The sequence below is a fragment of the Paramormyrops kingsleyae genome, chromosome 6 (assembly GCF_048594095.1).
Source record: "Paramormyrops kingsleyae isolate MSU_618 chromosome 6, PKINGS_0.4, whole genome shotgun sequence".
NCBI classification, from domain to species: Eukaryota; Metazoa; Chordata; class Actinopteri; order Osteoglossiformes; family Mormyridae; genus Paramormyrops; species Paramormyrops kingsleyae.
This window is the reverse complement of record NC_132802.1, coordinates 18,190,821-18,199,349: the sequence shown is the minus strand read 5'-3', so window position 1 is coordinate 18,199,349 and position 8,529 is coordinate 18,190,821.

Below are 8,529 nucleotides of genomic sequence, written 5' to 3'. Positions count from 1 at the left end.
CTCGCACTTATGGCACCTTTACACTAGTGCGAGTACGAGTTTTACTCTGAAGAGAGTCTAGTTTCAGTGTGTTACCTGCCCGTTTGGCTTTTCCACTGCAGAAGGGTCAGCTTGATGAAAGCATTGGCGGATTTGGAGAGCAACAGTGATGTAAAACCAAAGAGACAACAGTGAGGACTAAAGGTGACGATACACAGGGCTACTTTATGTGCAGTGACTTTCCCATTGAGAACGGGCAACGAATTTCTATCTGGACAATTTTGATCTCAACCGGCAACTTTCTGAGATCAGAACAGTCAGAATGCTAGCCGCTGATCACGTGACCAGCTTGGAGCGTCAGAACAATTCACCAAAAATGGCAGCCTCTCAGTGGTAGTGGAGTGAAGAAATTTGCCTCATTAAATGCTTCAAATGTCAACAGACGTCTGATTTTATGTTCTCAGGATGTAATTTAGACACTTAATATTTTTTTTTTAACCCTCTGGCAATGCTACATGCAGGATAAAACCGAAATCTCGGCAAACTGTTTTAAAAACTAAATTAACTGCTTTTCAAAAAAAATAAAATAAAAAAATCAAAATATGTTTTACAGCTTTGTGAGAGAAATAATGAACAAGAGTCACTGAGTCAGGAAGCAATGTTGATTCACCCATTTGTGAATATCGCTATTCATATGATGACGATATGGTAATTTGGCACTAATTAATGGATCAAAAAATGTGAAAATGCCTGATTTGACTCCTATAAACAAAAGCGCATGGCTGAATTGCGAGTGCGCTGACCATGGATATGCAACCTTTTATTTTGTGATGTAGGATAGTTTTCACTGAGGAAACGGCTAAAATACATCTTTCCTATTCATGATCGGGTGACTTGTGAATTCCAATAAGCAGGCAATTTTGTTATATTTTAGTGTGGTGTGCTGTTTAGGCTAGCACAGTGAATGATGCGGTACATGTTTGATTCAGACTTTTTAAATTACTTAGTGGCAAGTGAGTAAACACTGCTTTTTAATTAAAAAGGCGCGTTAACAGCGTTTACGTGTGTTTATCCTCTATTACATCCCTGACTAACAAGAACATAGTAATTATTTTGTTTCTCAGTCAACAAATGATACTCTTGAAGTTCAGGCTCTGCATGTCCATTGGGCTTGAAAGTGGGCTGGTGTATGTTACGTTTGGGGGTGTAGTTATGTACTTATTACGTAGATTTTTTAATTATGTTGTGAGCTTCACTAAGCTGGAATTAATGGCAGGGCTGCTGTTTGAATAACGTATGTATGCAAGGCCAATGTGAAAAGACCTGGTAGGTGGAGCACAAAACCTGGAGTTTTCTTTCGCCCCCTTTCCTGTATGCAGGCAGGCTTAAGGGTTCCAGAAAGCCTAAGGATGCCGTCGAACCAGAGTTTGTTTGTTGGTAAGGATCGTCAACGCATGGCACTCATTAGACACATGGCTGTATAACAGCCAAGCAATCCTGACCTTTTTACAGCATCAGGATGACCCCTAGGCCTGTGGTGCACGATGTTCTCAAGTTCCTAGATGATATTGTCCCCATGTACACTGCTAAACTGGAGTGGTTTCCTGAACACCAGGTTCAATTAAAATGCCATTCAGAACTTTTCTTCTTGAAAAACGTCCAACACACCACTACAAGCACTGTGTACTTATGTGCCATGATCAGTGCCAACAGGTCCCATGGGGCGGAGTGTGGGGATGTAGTGATTAATTTCACATGGGAGCAGACAAGCGGTTGTACTGGATAATGTTACTGGAGAAGAGGCTGCAGGGTAAACATACTGTGACACTAACACACAATATGCATCCAGAGTTCATACAAAATGGGGTAAAAATGGGTAGGACAGGTGATTCAAAACCACCTGTCACCTCAGTACCTGAAGACTATAGTAAATTCTCTGTCTGTCTGTCATCCATCTATCTATCTGTGCCACCCACTCTAATCTAATCTTCGTATGGCTGTTATTCTCAACAATGACATTTAGTAAGTTTCAATAGACACAGTATACCATTCTTATTTTTGGTTTTTTGTTTCTATCCAGTAGATGGCAGCACCTATTTGTAGGTCCGAATCCTGTAGTCGGCAGAGTAAACCTGTCACTGTTGGACCTTTGACCCGGGTCAGGCTGGATGCTGGCTAACCCTGGGTTCTGACCCACAACCTGCTCTTGTGTGTGTCTCTGTCTCTCACAGAAAGCCAGGTGGGATATTAAAAATGACCCTTTTGCCACATAACGATGAATAAAGTACCACTGTTCTATAGGTGTGAATGGCCTGTGATATATTGGCACTATGGGGTATTTCATCCTTTGCTAGCATTCTTCCTATCATCAAGAGTCACAGACTCCTTATCTCTGTGATGTAATGACGATGCCTTTTCACCCCTCGCCACACCCCGGACCTCCATCCATCTTCCATATCCAGTACAGAGTTCCAGTGTTAACCAGGAGCTTATCCCAGGAAGAGGAGAACACAAGGCACTGGATGCCAGTCCATCACTGGGCATACACCTTCACAATTTATGGGACATTTAGAGACACCACTATGGCTGCCTCCAGTCCAAATTTTTTGGATTGCTGCAAGTGTCAAGATTATCTAGTGCAAGACACAGTGCAGGGACAGAATTAAAATTCAGTGCTACCAGTGTCACTATGCTGTACCTCATCACATGTATGTTGATTTAATTACACACTAATTACATATTACAACATATGTTCTACTCTTTACAATACATGATCCTATACATTATGTGTAGGGCTGTAGTTACTAATACAAAACACTTGAATGACTGACCTGAAGATTTAACTCCCTATGAGAACAAGCCCTTTGAGACCTTTCACCTTTTGGTGAAATACTCTATCTGACGAAGAGCAGGTTAAGTCAAGCTTGTGAATATTTTTTAGAATTGCATAATGTTTTTGAATCTGGTAGAGCAGTAAGTAGTTTTGCAAAAGGGTGTCAGCCAAGCACAGAAATAATTCATTTGGTAAAAACTTGTCTGCAAGCCATGACACAGAATCCGAGCACAATTCTCCATGTATTTATTTATTAGGCTGCCGGCTTGAATATGAATATTGCATCTGGTTAATGTCCACAATGTGTGTGGGGTGCTGAACTAAGGACTCCTCTGCTGGAACAGATCATTATTAATCTTGCTTGTGTGTTTATACATTATAGCAGAGAATTCGTGCAAAAAGGCGGAGTTGGTGCCGCCATTAACGGTAGGCTGACCATTTGTCACCCGCTTCCTTGTCTTTCCGTACCATTATCTATCACAGACTTGAATGCGGAGGACCATCGTGTTATTAGAAAGGGCTTGTGGTGGGGTGGTGGTGATTGGTGGGGTATAATCCTTTGCCGGCAGTTCGTCACCTCTAGTGCACCTGCAAGAGGGTGGTTCCTCTGCAGCACAGATGCTAACATTGAGGAAGGCAAACATCTCGTGCCTGACTGCCATGTCGTAAGGCTGTACGGAGTCGGATCTGACGCAAAGACTGAGCCACGGGATGCTTTGCTGGTTGACCAAACACTCCTGTCTTCCTTACTCGATTCACGAATCCCTGTGAACCACATGATCTTATTTGTTTCTTAAACCATAGTAATGATTACATGGTGGTTAAACATGGACTCATAACCTAAATCGAAATGCTTGGTTTTTAGCAGTCACTCTGCTCGTAAGCTCATCAGCAAGGCATTTTACTGGAGTTACTCTATTAAAATGTGCGGGTCCATTAATGCATACATTCGCTATGGTAAATGCATCGGTTAAGGATTAAGCATAATAATTATGGTGATAACTCTACAGAAAACACTTATCTGTTAATATATCTGTATAATTTAAGAAAGAATTCAGATAAATAAGCTATTTATGGGGAGTACTGGCAGCTTTGGTCAGAGGTTAAACAATATTTATGCTATCATTCTGTCTTCATTAAAATTCATTGCTCTTCAGTGCTTTAGCTAGCCATATTTTACTCTAATTGGGGTAGGGGTGCTACCCGATGCCCTGGCTAAATTGCCCACTGTGGCCTTTTCAAATCTGGCCTCCTAATTATCCCCTGTATCTAACTGATGAATTCTCTTCTGCCCCTTCACCACCTTAGCTACTGTGTGGTGAGCGTACTGGTGCAGAATAGCTGCCGTCGCATCATCCAGGTGGGGGCCACACAGTGGTGGTGTTAAATTGGCTCCCCATGGCTTCCGTAAAGCACTTTGGGTGTGGTGAAAACGTGCTATATAAATGAACATTCGTCAGCCATGAAGTGGCAGGCCACGTGAAGTGACAGTGAGGTAAGGAACACCAGAAAGTCAGCCATCAAGTGGCAGGCCACGTGAAGTGACAGTGAGGTAAGGAACACCAGAAAGTCAGCCATGAAGTGGCAGGCCACGTGAAGTGACAGTGAGGTAAGGAACACCAGAAAGTCAGCCATGAAGTGGCAGGCCACGTGAAGTGACAGTGAGGTAAGGAACACCAGAAAGTCAGCCATGAAGTGGCAGGCCACGTGAAGTGACAGTGAGGTCGCCAAGTGCTGAGGTGCATAGTGTGTAAAAGTCGCCAACACTCCGTTGACTCAGTAACTGCAGAATTCCAAACTTCCTCTGGCATTAAGCCCAGTGCCGAAACTGTGCACTGGGAACTTCATGGAATGGGCCAAGCAGCGGCATGCAAGCCTCACATCACCAAGCACAATTCCATGTGTCGGATGGAATGGTTCAAAGCTTGCTGCCACTGGACTTGTGGAGCAGTGGAACCTTGTTCTGTGCAGTGATGAATCACACTTCTCTGTTCGGCAGTCTGATGGACGAGACTGGGTTTGACAGATGCTAGGAAAACGTTACTTACCAGACTGCATTGTAGGGATAATGGTATGGGGTTGTTTTTCAGGGGTTTAAACCAGAAACTCTGACTATCAGCTAGATCAGGGTTCTTCAACTCTGGACCTCGATTCCAAATCCAGGCCGCGTTTTCAGTTCTCCCAGGTAGTTGTTTAATAATTACAGATTATGATTGGTCAGAGGCTTCACACCTGACTGACAGGTAAAGGAAGGCTGGAAAACCAGCAGTGCTTGGACCTCGAGGACCGTGAGTTGAATAACCCTGAGTTAGATGCTCTTCCAGTAGACCCACAGGAACATTTACACTTTTAATCTATCGGCAGTATTTTTCCATGCAACCTCCCTTGCCTTATTGTGGTATTGTTCCCTTTTCTTGTGATTGTATCCTTGTAATACTCATATAGCTGTGGGGAAGAACACCACACTCATTTTGCCTCCTTTTTGTGAAGTCTTTGCTCATATCGGCAATCGTTTGTTCAGCGCTGCTTAAGTCCGGTGCTTGTGCACAATGAAGGCTTTAACAAGCTTTGCTTGAGCTAACGTCAACAAGGTGTGGCTGAACCGTTTCAATTGAACTGCTTTAGCTTTCAGTTTGAGTCAGCGCTAATTCAAACCAGGCTAATTCTGTTAAGTGCAGATTTGTTTAGTGACCTTGATGGAATGTATTAGATAGAAAACAACAAATTTTGAAAACATTCAAAATGCACTCAAGGGAGAATCCATAAATGCATACTACTAAAGGTAAACTATGCAAAATGAAATGATGATGCTTTACTTGCCATTTTCACGAGTATGAGTACAGGTATGTTGGAATGCTTGTTTTCGTAAAACCCGTATTGCTCTTCTTTGTAATGGACACACACAAATATACAAACGGAGGTGAAATGTGGGGTCTGAGTGCAGGTCAGGCTGTTTACCTAACGCCCTTCCCTTACTCAAGGGCACAACAGGAATGTAGCTTCTTTCCGCTGTGGGTTCTTTATTCCGTGAGAAATGAGCATGTGTTGTTCTGAAAAATATCAAAATAGATCAAGATTCTCCAGAAGTAAAGCTTCTTTACAAGTGGGAGTAAATGTTTCAATGGAAAGAATGGTTAGCAAATACAATGAGGCTCTCGGCCTTGTCATACTTAGGATAAATGCTTTGTGCTTAGGGAGGTGATGCTACAATTATACAATTCCTTGGTAAGACCCCACCTAGAATATTGTGTGCACCATACCTTTAAAAGGACATTGCTGCCTTGTAGGGCTACAAGAATGATTCCTGGTCTTAGAGGAATGTCTTATGAGGAGAGGTTAGCTGAGCTGAATCTGTTCAGCCTCGTGTAAAGGAGATTAAGGGGGGACATGATCCAGTTAAAAGATTCTAACAGGTCTGGATGCTGTTCAGCTAAATGGCTACTTTAATATTAGTTTAAATACTAGAACTCGTGGTCATAGGTGGAAATTAGCAGGAGAAAATTTTAAATTGAATTTGAGGAAGCACTTCTTTACACAGCATGTAGTTAGAGTATGGAATAGTCTTCCTGCTAGTGTAGCGGAAGCTAAAACCATGGGTTCCTTTAAATCAGAGCTAGATAAGATTTTAACAACTCTGAGCCGAATGGCCTCCTCTCGTTTGTAAATTTCTTATGTTCCTTGATTCTTTGATTCCTGGTACCTGCTGCTCCACTCTGCTCTTTGCAGCAAAAATAAGGAAGTTTAGCGTGTGATTTGTTAGAAATGCCATCATCCCTCTTTGGCAGATGGGTAGAGGTCTCTGTGTGTGAGGCAGCTGACTGACATGCCTGCGGTCATTGGGGTCCTCATCTGTTGCATGCAGCTCACATATTTTGCCTGCATCCACAGTTGGGCAGCAGTTAGGAAAATTTACATCCAGGAAGGAGTTTCTCATTATATTAAAAATTTCGGTTAAATATTAATGGTTCATGATGACAAATGCACAGACTACTTTGTGACACTCATGAAAACACTGACCTTCAGCAGTTCATCAGATTGAGAGATATTAAAGTACCATATGTAGTTACTTTAATTGTTACTGTATCATTATTGTTATCAATATGTATTGTGTCATTGTTTTCCAGCTTACCTACAAATTCGAGACAGACTTAGGGAACAGATATCATTTGTAACATGGGGAGTGCCTGTATAATCGTATCTGTCTTATTGGATACAGATCGATATACACATATAAGATGCTTTTAGACTGACAACATAAAAAAGATGAAGGTAATGATAGAAATATGGCTCAGTAGATAGCACTGTTGCCTCATACCTCCAGGACTGTGGAGCTGGTGTGTTCTTCCTGTGCTGTGGATGTTTCCTCCTGCAGCCCAGACATGCATTTAGGTTACCTGGCATCTGTAACTTCCTGTACACTATGATTGTGTGTACCAGTGAAGGACTGGTATCCTATGTAGGGTAGATATTTACCTATTTAGCAGATGCTCTGTGCCATTGTACCTCCAGCTTTGTGAGCAGTGAGCGAGTCAGGCCTTCTCGTCCAACATCAGTGCTTGACCTCACAAATGCTCTCCTGGAAGAATGGTCAAAAATTCCCATAAACACACTCCTAAACCTTATGGACAGCTTTCCCAGAAGAGTTGAAGCTGTTAACCTTTTTATCACCATTTTCTTAGTTCACTGCTACTGGCAGTTGGGGTGGAAACCGTCAGACACTCGCACTGCCAGACGCAGTGCAGTTGTGGCCACATATCTGCAGTCTGGGAGCAGTTATAAAGTCAATCAGTAATAAGTCACATAGGTCGTAAGTTGTATAGTGTTTTTTTTTCCAATTTTAGCAGGCAAACTTTGCTTAAATCAGAATTTAAAAAATAGTTGTTCTCGACCAAGGTCACAGAGCATTGAGTGTTATTTTGCATCTCCATTGTGTAATTTATAAGATGAACTGTACCTGGAGCACTAAGTATGTCAAGTAGCTGGGCTCAAATGAAAGACTGTGAGTCTCTTTTCAATCTAGGACTTCTCCAGTCCACATTGTTTGACAGATTTAATGTGAAGATATATCCTGAATACCCTGTATGAATGTGAATGTGAGTCTGTGTTTATCTTCTTGCCTCTCCTTTTCTCTAGCAGCAGAATGTGCTGGCAGACACTTCTAGTTGCCCAGGCCTTTCTCCATTTGTGGAACCTGATGTTGACAGCAAATCACTCAGAAAGCTTTTCCTTCACCCCCATGAGCAGCACAGAATCCAAACTTTTACCAATTGAACCACTGTAAATTATAAATGTGGGATCATTTTGCATTCTGTCAATGTGATATATATTTAAACCCACTGTGAAATGTTTGGGCACAATGTACTGACCTGGTGTTTATTCACATCCCATAATCTGGCTGGTTCTGTCGTATCAGTACGAAAGTAGCTTACCTGAACTGCTTTTCAAGTGCTTTAAGTAATATTTATAATTACCTCAAAATGCTGGTAATAGTTCACTAGGCTTAACATAATTTTTAGTCCGCTCATTAACATGGTTTAATTATTAAATACTTTTATAGGTATCTGGTTTTATAGATCATCTGAAGAATTGGTACTGTAGAACATGTGCTTATGTTGATTAATTTTTATTATTTAACTGCATATCATATCGGGCTGCTGAGTGGCACTGTGGACAAGAAATCTGTGCCTGTGATTGGAAAGTTGCTGGATCAAATCTAG